Below are 15780 nucleotides of genomic sequence, written 5' to 3'. Positions count from 1 at the left end.
GGGAGTTTGACCATGCTCGGGGATCTGAACTCTGTTTCTCGGGCTTGTGTGGCCTTCTGCAGCAGACGCTTTTCCACCTGAGCCATGTTCCCGGATTGTGATTTTTGTTTTTAGTAAAAGGATTTTAATAATGGTTTCCTGGAGCTCTGGGGAGAGGTGGGTCTCCCTTGACTGACTCAAGATATGTGTTGGTTCAGTTTCGGTCACACACCCAAGGAGAGAGCTGAGTGTTTTTTTGATTGACAGTTGTACTACAGTTCCCTCCAGTGAGGGAAAGGGATTCTTCAAAGTAAGACTATTTCTAGGAGTACATTTCTTAGTAGGAGAACCATTTGGTGCCTTCCATACCTTTCAGACAATGAGAGCCTGTGACACCCCAGACAGAGGACAAGAGGAAGAGATCGGGCTTTTTGGTTCTTAATCTTTCCCCAGCAGGTACAAGTCTGGGCCTCTGAAGTTGCCTACTCCCCCTTGGGGAGCCCAAATATTCCTGGGAAAAACGTTTGTGTCTTTGTGAACTGTATAAATCACAATACTATGAAAGCATCCATGGAGAGAACCTAAGAGAGTAGGTGTGGCTATGTCCCAACAAAGCTTTATTTGCAACAAAAGGAGCAGCAGGCTAAATTGGATCTGCAATCACAGTGTGCTAGCTCTGGTTCCTTTCAAATTTATCTATCTGTGGGTCCCCGAGACAGTGGTTGCCCTGCTTGGCAACTGCGCCAGACTCTTCCCAGGACCAATGGAGGATTCAGATGCCCAGGACCCACTGTGATCATGAATTAAGTTTTGCTGGTAGACTTGGGTGTCTTTACTTTTAGCAATTGCCTTCTGGATTCTGAATTACACAATATTATGAGGTGGTCTTTAAGAATCAGTCTTGAACTGCTGCCAAGGGCCATGTCTGGGTCCATGGCACTACCAGTGTCTGTGGTGATGATGTTCATGGCTCCTGATACCACTGAAGGTCATGTTAATGCCAGGGGTCTGGGCTGCTACCTGGGACCATGTTGGTGTTCAAGGACCTTGCTGCCACTGGGGCCATGCTGATCTGGCTGGCCTGTGCTGCTACCATGCCACCATGCCACATGTCTGGATCCATGTGCCTGCTACAGCTTGGGCCCGTGTCATCACAGGGGGTCATAGGAACCACGCATGTTGAAATCCAAGGGCCTGCTGAGCCAGCCCCTCCTGTCTTTAACTCTGGGATAGCTGACCTTAACACCTTGCTGGACACTACAGCAAGACAGCTGGCCCTGCTCCTCACCTTGGGCGTGGGAGAGCTATTCCTGATGGCATGGGCCTAGGAGAGGTGGCTCTGCTGCTTGCCTAAATGGGGTGGTCCCAGTGAACCAGACCAACTAGCTCAGCTACCACCTAGACCCACATCCTGAGCCTTGGGCTGGCCAGCCCTAACATCTATCCCATCTATGACCTGCTGAAGTGTGTGAAGAGATTGGTCCTATGGAATGAAAACCACACGATTCCCATGACTTGGAGCAACAGCGGGATATCCTACAGGGTAAAGTGATGGTGGTGTGGCAGAGGCCTTGAACCAGACTAATGACTCATTGCAATGAACTTTTTGTAGGTAGGGTTGATTGGACAAAAGGGTATATACTTCATGACACACCACAGCACCCAATGCCACTAGGATGAGGGAAGAGGTATTGGAAAGATGGAGAAGCAGGGTGTGTTTTGTTTGTTTTGTTTTGTTTTAAATTGATTTTGGAGGAGGTTTCTTTTGGAGGGGATGCTCAGGGGCTAGGACAGGATAGAGAGGAACTGGGAGGTGAGCAGGATTGGGGTGCCTGGTGCGAAATTCCCAAAGAATCAATAAAAAATTATGTTACAAAAATTAGTGGGAAAAATCAACTTTGGAGACAAAATGATCTTACATGGAATGCAGATATAGTTGATGAAGAGTAGTGATCTTGGCAGTGGTGTAAGGCTAGTTGTTTGCAGGGCAGCTGTCCTGGAGGAGCCCAAGGTTGCTCTGGACAAGAAGTCCAGCTGCCTGTCTCAGTTATCCTGGATTTTCCTCACTGGGTTCTGCCAGGAGGGGAGTTGATTAAAAATCTAGGTGTGAAATCTCAGCTACTCAGTTCTCCAGCAGGTCTGTGCTGCCATTCTGCAAGAGTAATACCTATGACTTGGTTTCTCCCTCTCCCCTCTGCCCCTAGTCTCCCCTTCTACTCTGAATGCCTTTTCCCTTCCTTCAGACCTGCTGGTCACAGACCCTTCCTCTTACTTCCTGGTGACATCCAGGCTCTGACAAGTCTAGGGCCTTTTTTGCTGTGATTCTTAATGGAATCAAGATTCTGGGATGTCTCCCATTTCTCCCCTCTTCCTGTGATTTCTTTTCTCACAAACACTCACCCCTAAAACCTGTAAGGTCTCTTCTCTCGAGGGACACACCTTGTTGCCGACAGTAAAGATGTTCCAGTCATATAGAGAATGAGTTCTTAGCATGTGAGTCTGGCCCAGAGCCTCTGACAAGCTCTGCTGCCCACCTTGGGACGAGGCATTTGCTGCACTGGGAGGCACCTGTCACCTGACCAGTTTTCAACTTTCCTTTTGGCAACAGTGTACCGTTATTCTTGGGAATCCACTCCACCCCACCCTGAGTTCATGTAGACCAGGCAGCATAACTTCAAGGTCGACATGTTACCCCTGCCTGAAAATCAGTGCATCTGATTCTTCTAACCACACTGACTGGTTCAGGGATGGGTAGGTAAATGCTAGTCTGGGATTTCTTGGAGGAGGGAACTCTGCACATGGGGTAGGGATGCTGACAGCTTGGGGCTGTTGGAACCCACAAACACAGGGAATAGAAAGTCAAGAAAGACTCACAGCTTGTGGTCTAGCTTTCACTCTTTGTAGCACTTTAAACAGATGAATTGGAAAACCTTCATCAACCAGTTCAGACTCATTCTCACCCAGAGCAGCAAGATGAATCCCAGGCTTGAGGTGCCCAGAAAGCTTGGCCAGAGAAGGTGCTGGCTATACCCTGTGTCTCAGCTATTTAGGACACATTGAAATCCACTCTAGTTTCATTTCTGTTTCTGTGATAAAACACCCTGACTAAAAAGCAACTTTAGGGGAGTGTGGGTTTGTTTGCTTTACAATTCCAGGTCACAGTTCATCATGGATATAAGTCAAGGCTGGAACTCATGCAGCTAAATTACATCCAGTCAAGGGCAGAGAGAAACAAATGCAACCATTCTATCTACTTGCTTGCTATTAAGCTGCCTCTCCAGTCGTATACAGTTCATGGCCTAGCCTAGGGAATGGTGCCGACCTCAGTGGATTGGGTGAGGTAACAGTCAAGACAATCCCCAATAGGCCAACAAGGCACGCCGGCAGGCCAACCAGATCTGGATCATGCCTCATTAAGATTTTCTTCCTAGGTGATTTTAGGTTGTGCCAAGTTGACAGTTAAACTATTACAAAACAGTTAAACTATCATAGGCAAATGAAGAATTTTTCACTCATGTAGTCCCACTGAAGGAAGAAGTGGAGAAACTAAGGTTTAGATACCATTACCATATGTGTCTTAGAAGGACACAAACATGAAGATTGCAGAAATCAGAACACCTTCCTGGCTGGTCATAATAGCCTGATGATCTGGTCATAATAGCATAATAATCTGACGATCTGATCATAATAGCTTCTAATCCATGGTAACTTCTGAGTCTGAGTAACTGCACTCCTGAAATAGTAGCCATCATTAACAGGACCTTACTTCCATGGATTTTATGATCTTCTAATCTCTGTTGTCACTTCCATCTTGTCCAAGAATTAATCCCTCTTCTTGTCTTGAGAAAATAGTGAATGTCCAGTGGGGACATTAACTCTTTGCTACCACAACTTGACCTGTAAAGACACTGCTTGCCCTACAGACCTCTTCTAAACAAAGACTAATGCTACCAATACTCCTTAATTCATCACTTGCTCCTGCTCTATGGACCTCATTGTCCAGATCCTACTCTGACTATTCTGTCTTCAGTCCCATCAGTAATCAGATACATTTGCACCTTCGCACTCACAATGACATTTTTCCAGGTCCTCATACTCCCTACACTAACCTGCTTCTGTTTTTATCACTTCTCTCCCCATTCATAGCCAAGCTGTTTAGGGAAAGGGTCTAAATCTCCCATTCCTTCACTTACCACCTGCCATTCAGCCCATTTCATTGGGGCTTCCTCCTCATCCTCATCCCCTTCTCAGGCTGCTCTGACCAAATCAGCATCATGACCACCATGCTGCCAACCCCAAAGGATGCCCTTTGTCCTTGCTTGCTTAAGTTTGCAGAAGTGATGGGCACAATCAACAGCTCCCACCTCAACACCTTCCATGCCTGTTTTCATAGCAGGAGCTAGACTGTTTTTTTGTTGTTGTTGGTGGTGGTGTTGTTGTTTTTTGTTGTTGATGATGATTTTTTTCCATTTCTCTCCTCCTCTGTCTCCTTGGAGTAAATTCTCCCTTTGCTCGTTCTTCACCTCGGTGCTTCTCAAAGGCTGAAGTGCTTAAACATCATCCAGGCAGCTCATTAGCATGCAGATGAGAATCTCAGGCTCCACACACTGCACATTCTGATTCTGTAATTTTGATGCAGGGCCAAGAATCTGCCTGTTATAAACACCCTTGGTTACCTTTGGGCTACATTTTGAGAAATCTTGTCATAATTGGTGATGGTCCTTGGCCTTGGACTGTTCATCTTTCTGATTCTCATTTCTTTTGCCATCTTATGTATCCCAAGCCACCAGGCACCAACTAAAGTATGTTTTCTATACCCAGTTCAGTGACTTCTCTGGAACTTCAGAACCAGATATTTAACCATCCACAAGGCACCAGTGCAGTGAGGATGTTCTCAAGAGCCTGAAACATCCAAAGCTCACTTCTTATCTTCCCCAAGTTCACCCATCCCTTCCCTTTGACAAGACTATTACCTACCCAGTTATCTAAAAGTGGGCAACCTCAAATCCTTCTGTCTTAATGCTCACCCACATATCCTCACCCACCCCCACAGATTCAATCAACTCCCAAGTCCTGAACATCCAATTCCAGAATAGATCTATATTTACCAGCTTCTCTTCCTTCCCACTGTCCTGCCCTACCTAGAGGCCCGCCATTTTTTTCTCCAGGATGCGGCTGCATTCTGACTTTCTGTTCCTACACTTACTCTCTGCTGCTATTTTCCATACAGTGACTCAGGATCCTCTGCAGAGCTAACCTTGTGCTTCTCTCACATCCATGACATCATTTCATGGTGTCATGATGTCTAGGAAGATGCCACTGCTGATGCCACTGCAGATCTCCCCCCAGTCAGAGACTTGTCCCTTGCCAAGGTCAAGTTGCTATTCCTGTAGCCTGGTTCAACTCAGGACTGGGAAGAACATTCTGAAAATCAAGCAGCAGGTTAGTAAGTGTGTGTCTCTGAGATAAAGCACAGAGAGTCTGATGGTCAAATCAGATGCATAAACTGAAGCTCAGACCCAGTGTGAAGAGTATTAAGCCTTACTAATAACTGCAAAATACAAGCAGAGAGGGGTATGGAATGTGGAGTGTGGGCCTTAGTGCAGTTCTCCATGACACTATACACACAAGGTTGAGGCCCAGCCCAGATATGTCACAGGGGGTCTCTACATGATACACGAGGGGCATCCCTCTCCAGAGGGAGCTATTTTGGTAAGGAAAATCTCTACCTAATTCTCTACTTGTTTTATAGTTTGGATAACCTTTCCCAGGGCACCACCCCATAAAAGCAGAGGTTCCATGTTTGTTTATTGCAGGCAGTCCTGGGCAGATAGGGCACATCTTGCTAAAAGCATTCCAGAGATAAGAAGCTCAATGCTTGCCAGTATCATTAGGGTGTTTGCCAGGGGCTCTGTCACTAGCAGGATTATGAGGAAATTAGACCAGGTCATTTTCCTGTCTTGTCTGGAGTATCCCTAGGTGATGGCAAAGAATGCTTTGCAGACTGGCTGTTAACCCTTTCCTATCTGCCCTTCTCCATCCTCTTTCTGCATGGGGTTGTTTTCTAGATCAAGCTCTGACCTTGGTTTCCTCTCTTCTTATTCTACACGTAGACACAAATGCACAAAGACACAGACAGACATAGACACAAATGTACAAAGACACAGACACACAGGCCCACACAGACATAGATACAGGCACACATAGACACACACACACACACACACACACACAGAGGCACACACAGAGACACACACACACATAGACACAAATGCACAAAGATACAGATACACAGGCCCACACAGACATAGATACAGGCACACACACACACACACACACACAGGCACACAGAGAGAGAGACACACACACACACATAGACACAAATGCACAAAGATACAGACACAAAGGCACACACAGACATAGATACAGGCACACATAGACACAAACACAGACAGACACAGACACACACACACAGATACAAAGAGACACACACATACACAGACACAGGCACAGACACACACAGACACACATAGATACAAATGTACAGACACATACACACAGGCACACACAGACACAGATACACAGCCCCCTCCCACAGAGACATAGATACAGGCACACATAGACACATACACACAGACACACACACACACAGGACACAGGCACACACAGAGAGACACACACAGACACACAGGTACACACAGACATAGATACACGCGCGCACACACACACACAGAGACACAGACACAGACATACAGACACAGGCACACACAGAGAGACATACACAGACACGCATAGACACAAACACAGACACACACAGACACACAGGCACACACAGCCATAGACACACACACAGACATACACACACACAGAGATATAGACACAGACATACACAGATATAGACATACATACACAGACACATACAGTCGCACATAGGACTCTTCCATTCCTGAGGTTTCCTTTATTTAGACTGCCTGAGTTCTTTCTTTGCCCTTGAACCTCACTCAACTCAATGTCTTTTATTATTTATCACTGCCTCAATGTATTCCTGGTACTGAGACACACCCATCACTGACCTTGCTACCTTTCTGGATTCATATCTCCTCTTCTAACTTCTCAAGGCAAGAGGAACCACACTCATGTGGTCCCCGAAACCTTAAACCCTGATCCTACCTCTTACCCTAGGTGTGATTTTAATACTGTCATCTTGACACAACCTGGAGTTACCTGAGAAGAGGAAATCTTAGTTGAGGAATTGTCTATATCAGACTGGCCTGTGGGCATGTCTTTGGGTCCTGTACTTAGTTGCTTACTGATCTAGGGCACATAGCCCACTGTGGGCAGTACCATCCCTAGGCAGATAGGTCTGGGTTGAATAAGAAAAGCTGCTAAACAAGCCAGAGAAAAGCAAGCTAATACGCAGCTTTCTCCCATGATTCCTGTCTCTGCTTCTGCTTGAGTTCTTGCCCAGCCTTCCCTCGTTGATGGACTATGATTGGAACATGTAAGTCAAAAAACATTTTCCTTCCTAAGTTGCTTTTGGTTGTGATATTTACCACAGCAACAGAAAAGCAAGCCAGGATATTAGAATAAGCGAGAGAGCCTCATCAGAACCTGTTCCCACATGTGTGACACGGTTGTAGCATCAGTGTCAGATAGACATAGCTAAAACGTTAATGAGACAAAGCATAGGAATGTCCACTCCAGGCGAGGCACACAGGAAGTGCTCAGATCCCTCTGCCCTGTCATTCCCCACGCCACTCGTTACCCTGTGTTCCAGCATCTACCTTTACCACCCTCTCCCTCTGACATCACCCATGACAGCATCCTTGGAACTGGCCTCCTGCCCCCTTGTCTGTGACTCTCTCTATCATCAGAGACAAAGTCTTCCCTTTATCCAGCTGATGATGTCACTTGCTCCCAAATAGTCTACAACGTTCTCAGGAACAACCCCAGACTGTACAAGGGGACTTAGGAGGCTGGAAATGATCAGGCATCTTCCTGCCCCCAGGAACTCAGACCTCAGCTGATAATTATTGGGCATATCATGCTTGTCATGGCTCTGTCTAGCCAGGTTTGGCAGATGCCTTCTCCCACTGCTTGCAAGAGAGCCCCCCTCCTTCCCACCTTCTGAGCTTTTGCTATGCTTGGTGCCACTCCACACTTTCCATCAAAGCTCCCTCAGGCTGTGCAGGTCTGCCAGGTCCCTCATGGCCAGGAGCATGGGGACCCCTTGCAGTTAACACAATGCCTAGCAGAAGACAGGTCCCAATAGCCAGTGAGCTGAGTGATTCAAGAGTGACAGTAAGTGGGAAAAGAGCTAGAGAGGCTCCTGGACACTTGGAATGGCTGCTGTGGATGTGGATGGGAATGGAGATGGGCAGCACTGGAGAACTTGGTGGGCTGAGGCTATTGCATTAAGGAGTCCTTTGGAATAGGATTGCTGGTGAATTTGGTAGATGACACTGGGGCTCCGCCATCGAAAGAAACAGCCACCTCATTCGGCCACTCTTGGTCTCTGTGGGGAGGTGGAGGAGTTTTCAGAAAAATTTCCCTCCAGCCTTGCCTTGTACCCTGTAGGAGACAGAGTTCCCACCTTGACTGGCTAATGCTGTAAGGAGCTAATGCAATGCCCGTGGCTGCTGGCCAGGTCTGGCCTGCTTCTCATGGCTTGTCTTCACCAGGCCTTTTCTGTAGAGATGCGAGGGGGTGGGCCATTCCACTCTGCTGTTTGCAGTGAGCTTCTTGCTACCCTCAGCAGTTCACAGGGAAGAGGTTTTTGACTACCAAGGAGCAGAGGGTATGGACGGTCCCTTTCTTGTTGAATACTCCAGACAGGGCAGTTTTATACAAAGAGAGGTGTGCTGAGCTCATGGGCTCTCTGTGTTGGAAGTTAGAGAGGTCAAGATGGAGTAGACGCAGCTGGCGTGGACTCTCTGCTGCTTGAATGTGTTATAGAAAGCAAAAGGGTGATAGATAATATACAGGAAAAGCTAGATGCTCTGCAAAAAACCCTCTTGTGATGACAAATTATCTCTGTGGTGACTGTGTTAGCTCCTTTATGAGCTCTCACAGCCAAACATCTCTTAAAGTTCCTTCCACTTGCCAATAACCATTACGTTTGCCATTAAATGCAACATGACTTTTGGCGAGGTCTGAACGTGTGTACATCTCAAATATGATCTCTGCCATCATCTCTGATAAAGCAGGACTTGGGACCATGCTGATCTTTTAATACCACCCCGAGTGTGTGTGTGTGTGTGTGTGTGTGTGTTGGCATAGCATGTGTGTGGAGGTTAGAGGACAGCAGCCTCAGATGTTGATCCTTTCACTGTGAGACAAGGCCTCTTGTTTGCTGCTGTGTATTGGGTAGCTGGCCTGTGAGCGTCAAAGGGTTCTCCTGCCTCCTTCCCTCTCACAGCAAGAGTATTGGGGTGCTTCAGCATCCAACCCTTTTTTAGATAGGTTCTGGAGAGCCAACTCAAGTCCTCACATTTGTGTAAAGGTGTTTTGCCTACTAGGCCATCACATTAGGTCACCATGGTGATTGCTTCGTTGACTCTGTGAAGAAGGGTTTAGGGTAGGTTGGGGAGTGTGGAACCAGGCCCTGTGGCTGTCGTGGGTACTTTGTTGTTTTGGCCTGCCTGCACATTGGCTGTGTGGGTGTTCTCCATCTTTGGAGGGTGATCTCCTTCCCTGTATTGATGAGTTCTCTCTCTTCCTAGTCCTACATCTTGCAAACTGCTGTTATGTGCCAACCGTTGGTGGCTTTTCCTCTGCTGGTTCTGCAGAGGGGGAGGGCTGAGCCTGCTCTGAGGAGGCAGGGAGAGGGAAGTAGGGGCTTCACAGCTCGCTCCCGGCTGGGCTGATTTCTTCTCAGCCATCAGCAATCAAATCCACATCACCACTGTGAGAATTAATTCCTCCTCAAGCTCCCCTTCAGAGAGGTGAGAAATTTGTATGCCTCCCATTAGCATAATTGTGACCCCATTTCTTGTGAAATGACAGCCCTGGTTTGATTATGCTCTGAGAGCATCCCACCACCATGTCCTGGGCGGCATGATGAGAGTGTCCTGGAATTAGCTGACAAATGAACAGTCTAATGTCCACACCTTCTCTGGGGTCCGCAGCCAGCACTCACAGTTCAGCCTAGCTCCATGGGTCCAGAGGAAGTTCCACATTACATCCCCATAGCTGCTTATGTGTTCACTGAGAAGCATACAATTTTCATGACTTACAGGAAGGGCAGAGAGCTTTGAGCTGGGGCCTGGGCTGGTCTGGGACATCTGCTTCCTATGTTCTGGGAATGAAGTTCCCTCCTACCCAATGGGAGCTGAGGACTGGTCCTTTAGATACGATACCCAGTACACCTTTAGAACATGTGCGGTGCTCATCTTGGAATATTGTCCAATCAGGAAAAGGTCATGAATTTGCAATTCTAATTAGCATTTCCCTGTGCCTCTTCCAGACCAGTCAGCCCCACTCAAAGCTCTCAGTGCCTCCCCAGCAGCTGCTGCATCTCAAATTCCTTCCAGGCCCTCTGAAACATTCAGCACATACACCTGACCTAGAGCTTTTCTGTAAAAGGCCTGGGTCTATCTTTCCTTCCAGCCTGGTAAGAGCCAAGGGGCAGTCAAGTACACGTACACATGGCCACCCACATTCAGGAGCAACGGCCAGCTGTCCAGCTGCTGTATTTTGTCCATCTGCCTTGCCTGCACCATGGCCTGTGCTTGGAGCTTTGGGTGGGGCCAGTGACCTTGCCTATGGTGGAAGGAGGAGCCCTAGATCAAGTGACCTTTTTCAGAGCACCTGTTCTGTAAAAGACTCTACCCTTAGGACTGGGGGCATGTCATGGGTCAGGCAGGCTCCGGGCCCCAGGCATTTACAGGGTCACTGGATCTCAACAGAGGGGCATTGAGCTTCCGTGCCTGTGTGTGTGTGTGTGTGTGTGTGTGTGTGTGTGTGTGAGTGAAGGAGAAAGTTGGAAAGGCTGCCTTTTGTTACTGCTGATTTCCTGATGGCTTCTTCATTCTTATGGCTGACTGAGACAGGAGCTTGGTGGTGGTGGTGGTGGGGTAACAGGTGGTTCCAGGGGAAGAAATAGAAGATGAAGGATATGTAGCAACAGGCAGAGATATAGTCCCCCAAAGACGGTCGTGTCTCAATTTCTGGAACCTGTGCTATGTGCTTTCCACAGCAAATAGTACCTGGCAGTTGTGATAGAGTGTCTTGTGATGGCAGCTGGCCCTGGATTATCTCTGTGGGCCCCCGTGTAGTCACAAAAGTCTTTGAAACAGAGAGGCAGCAGAAGAGTCAGGGAGGGAGAGATAGCAGTGGAGGCAGAGGTCTGAGTGATGATGCAATTACTGGCTTAAAGATGGAGGAAAGGGGCCAGCAGCCAAGGAATGCAGGTGGTCTGCAGAAACTGCCTTCAGAGCGCAACAGAAAAGAGTTTGTAGTTTCCGGAAGGAAGGTAGCCCTGCAGTATCTTGATTTTAAGCTCAGGGAGGTGCATGGCTGACTTCTGATCTCTGCAACTGACAACAGTTTACCTTGTGTTCAGCCACTAAACACCAGGCACTTTGTGGGAGCGGCAATAGGAGATTCATACAGCAGTAGCACCTCCTGACACTGGAAACCACAGAGTCTTGGGGCTCACAATGTCTCAGAAGTGCTGAGTGCATGGGAGTGGGTGGCATGGTGTGGACTACCACTCTGGTCAGTGTCCAGCAAATGTAATTTCTGGAGCTCCAGTGCTTCAAGATCCTTGTGATCTAGGGGTTATCGCTCTTACCCCATTGGGCTAGTGCCAGGTTGCAGTGAGGGGTGTCTGAATGACAGCCACCCAGGCCAGGGGAAGGTTGTTACTCTCACCTCTTTGACAGGTCCACATTTCTCTTGCTGCCTTGACCCCCACATCTGCCAAAAGGGGGTACAAGCAACCCTGTCCTTCGAACTCTGAAAGGATGGATAGAATTTGGGGTGGGATATCTTGGCAAAGGGCTGAGTGCCCTCTGGCCTGGCCTGGAGCTCTGTTGGCTGAGACTCAGTGAGGGCAGACGCTGTCTCCCACGCCTGCCAGCTTCTCCTGGCCCACTACAGCTATGCAGCATCCTTAAGCCCATCTAGTGCTGTCCTTGTCTCTGCTCTCTTGAAGTGCTGGACTCAGGCATAGGCTATTTTAGCTGCAAACACCTTGAAATGCCCCATCTTCCCTGCCCATCTAGACTGACCTCCCCAGGCCCGGTAGCCAACTATTGATTTCCCCTTTAAATATTACTGCAGCCCAGGAGCATGTATGGATTAATTGATGAGGCTAGGCTTGTACCTGCACACTTCATTAACAGCTGCTACTAATTAGTGCAGTAGTCATTAAGAGACTGACTGGGGTTTTGAGAATAATAGTTTTATTTTTTTCTCATGACTCTAAAGCATACAATAAATTGCAGAGTGAAATGTCTTGGTCCCAGGTTGGCATGGAAGGCTCAGGGTGCCCAGCACTTGGGGTCTGCCCCAGGAACATAGCAGAAGCAAGGAGCTAATAGTGGGACGAGGGAGATAGACCTGGAGTCTTCTGGACTACCATATGTAGCTACTGTGGTTAAGGCAGGGCCCATTGTCAAGGTCACAGAGGCCGGGGAGGCAGAGCTAGAAGAAGTACCTGTAGTTGCTATGGGCCAGTGCTCTGCCTGCTAAATGGAGACTGTTGCGTATATTTGAAAAACGCAGCAGGACAGGTTTGACCGAGTAGGAGGCAGTGTCCTGTACCCACTGGATGTGATGCTGAAATGGGGCTGCCCCATTTCCCTTTCTAAGTCTCTTCCATCTGTGTCTACATTATCTATTCTTTCTCAAGGACAGCCCTAGCCACCTTGTTCCTGAGATTCCAGCCTCTGTCTGCAGCATGCCTGCCTTGAAGGATTTACCAACAGACTCCTCAGGGTTTCTCAGACTGATGAGGTTAGCCCAAAAACGAGGTCTGGCCAACCTGCTGGGGCAACCTGGCGACTCTCTTGGAGTTCCCATCACACAGATTCCTGCAGAGGCAGAGGTTCTGTGGGCCACTGAGTGTGGAGGTCCCATGGATGTGGAAAGTATGTGTCTTGAATGGATGGAACTGAGTCTTCAATGGAGGGTGGCCCTTGTACCCTGTGGACTGATGGAATGGAGTTTTCAGTGGAGGGTTGCCTACGTGCCCTGTGACACCTTAGGAAGCCCATCTGTGGAGTTACCTTCCTTTCTCAGGTGGGCCTGAATCACCTGTTGAGTACATGCTGTGGCTTCACAACAAAGACATAATCATATGCTCATTCGTCACTGACCTCCAAAGACTTCCTGCGTGTGCAATGCCCCATGCGTATTAATTCATATCATCTTTGACAGCCCTAGGAGGCAGGCATTTATTTTTACTGTGATTCTGAGTTTTGTATTAATAGAAATGAATGTTCCAACTTGCTAAGGTCACAGCACTGGGAGGTGGAGACGAACCCAGTGTTCTGGCCCAGAGTCCATACTCTTCACCAGAGAGCTCCTGATATAGCTTCCTGGGTAAGGGACTCTGTTCCCAGGGCAAATGTGCACAGCAGCTGGATCTCCCAGGCCTCAGTGGATCCAACCGGGATGGGCATTTGAGACAACGACTGCCCACACTGTGTGGTGTGGGTGGTATGATTCAGTGGCACAGCTGGGCCAGTCTTCTGTCTGTCTAGAGCAAGGTGGGGAAGCGGCTGAGTCTAGAGTGGGGATAGTTTGACATCTCTAGAGCTGACATAGGGCTGGGAACCTAGCAAATGACCTGCTGTGAATGATCAGAGGGATTTAGCTGGAAGAGTAAGGACAGCAAGATTCTTTGATGAAGTGAGGGAGACCTAATAGCACACCTCTGTCAGCCTGATGGGAGTGACCCCACAAAGCCCCACTGCCCTGCCCTCTCCTGGGATTCTGTGAGGATCCGCTTTGCATTGCACCAGCCTCTCCCTTTGAGTCCCTCTCTTCCTTGCAAGCAAAGAAACTCTGATGCAAGCATTTTCTTATCAGCTGTTGAGGAAAATGCTAAGGGAGCTCATTCCCTCATCTGTTCAGTAGTCCTATTACACAAGGACAGTGGCCTTCAGTAAGACCAATGGGACTGACAGGCAGGGCATTCTGGAAATGGTGTCTTGCTGGGCCTGGGCATCTGCACCACCCAGGGAAAAGGCTGTGACTCTGTGACTTAGAGCATCTAAGATGTTTTCTGTTCTAGTTAGATTTCTGCTGCTAACTAAAAGCAACTTGGAAGGGAATATTTAGCTTGTAGGTTACAGTCTATCATTGAGGGAAGCCAAGGAAGGTATCTAGAGGCAGGAACCAAAGCAGAGGCCATGGAGGAACACTGTTTACTGGCTTGTTCTCCATGGCTTGCTCAGCCTGTATTCTTTCTTCTTCTCCACATTCTTTTTTCAACGATCCATTTATTTTTAATTTTATGTGCACTGATATTTTACCTGCATGTATGTCTGTGTGAGGGCGTCGGATTCTCTGGAACTGGAGTTACAGACAGTTGTGAGCTGCCACGTGGACTCTGGGAATTGCACCCAGGTCCTCTGAAAACCACTGAGACATCTCTCTAGCTCCTAATCCTGATTTCTTATATCACTCAGGACTACCTGTGCATGAATGGCACCACCCTCAGTGGGCTGGTCCTTCCCACATCAATCATTAATCAAGAAAATGCCCCACATAGATGCCCATATGTCAGTCTGATGGATGTAATTCCTCAGAGAGATTCCTTCATCCAGGTTACTCTAGTGTCAAGTTCACAAACTGGCACACCTTTCTTCTCGTAAATCTAGAGTTGGTAGGGCAGTGGCAGCATTTCCTTCATTCTGTGACTGAGTCACCTGGGCCATGGTCCTGGAACCCTGGGAATCTTATGTTGTTAGCGGTACAACTGCTGCTTGGCTCTGCCAGGGGTTGAAGAGAGCTCAGAAGAAGTAACAGTGAGGGGCTGGGAAGATGGCTCTGAGGTTAAGACCATGCACTGCTCCTGAAGAGGACCAAAGCAGATCCTATGCTTCAGAGCACATGGTCTACCTAGATGCAAGGGAGTCTGGGAAATGCAGTCTTGAACTGAGGTTGACAAAGCTTGTCTGAAAAAGATCAGATAGAAATAGTATTTCTTACTGATACTCAGCTCTGCAATGGGGGCTCAGGAAGGAGCTTTTGGGAACACACAGATGAATGACTGTGACTGTCCTCTTTATACCCCAGATGTATTTTTTTCCAGCAATAATATATGTAAAAGCCATTCTTAGTTCCTGGGCCAACAAAAAATTAGACAGGGTCTGGAGCTGGATGATCATAGAGTGTAGACTCCTGGTCATGTTCTAGAGGGTGTCCTTAGTCTAGCCATATTTGTCTCTGTAGGGGTTGCTAAGAGAGAGGTGTTTTAATAGAAGCAGGGTGTCTCCTGCATCCTTCTTTCTATAAAGAGAAAGGCAGAGTCACTGGGTGTTAACTGCCATGCTCCATCCCCAAACTTGCCACCAGTAAGGGGGAAGAAGCCACACCTCAATGGGCTCAGATTCCAGAAGGTCAAGGAGAAGGTGTCTGCTCAGGACTTGAAAAGTCATCTACAATGTCACGTAAGAAGCTGGCAGGTGGTCCCAGCACTGGTGACCAGCCAGGTTAGGACGCTGGCAAGCAATGTCAGCAGACAGGTGGTGGCAGCCTGCGGAGTCATGTTTAGCCCTTCACAATGGGACACCTAGTCTACGAGAGCAGAGTGTTCCAGCTCCCAGTGCTAGTTCTGGCAGGAGCTAC

At 48.1% G+C, this 15780-nt stretch overlaps 1 long non-coding RNA gene across 2 annotated transcripts in view; it reads right to left on the bottom strand.

Annotated features, from left to right (window-relative positions):
• The window catches only part of LOC121140978, a 32435-nt gene that overhangs the window by 3336 nt on the left and 13319 nt on the right, over window positions 1–15780 (bottom strand). The gene's annotated exons all lie outside the window — the stretch shown is intronic.

This window comes from Mesocricetus auratus, unplaced genomic scaffold (genome assembly GCF_017639785.1).
Source record: "Mesocricetus auratus isolate SY011 unplaced genomic scaffold, BCM_Maur_2.0 Super-Scaffold_100006, whole genome shotgun sequence".
Lineage (NCBI taxonomy): Eukaryota > Metazoa > Chordata > Mammalia > Rodentia > Cricetidae > Mesocricetus > Mesocricetus auratus.
Note: the sequence above shows the minus strand (reverse complement) of the source record. Positions and strands in the feature narration are given on the sequence as shown.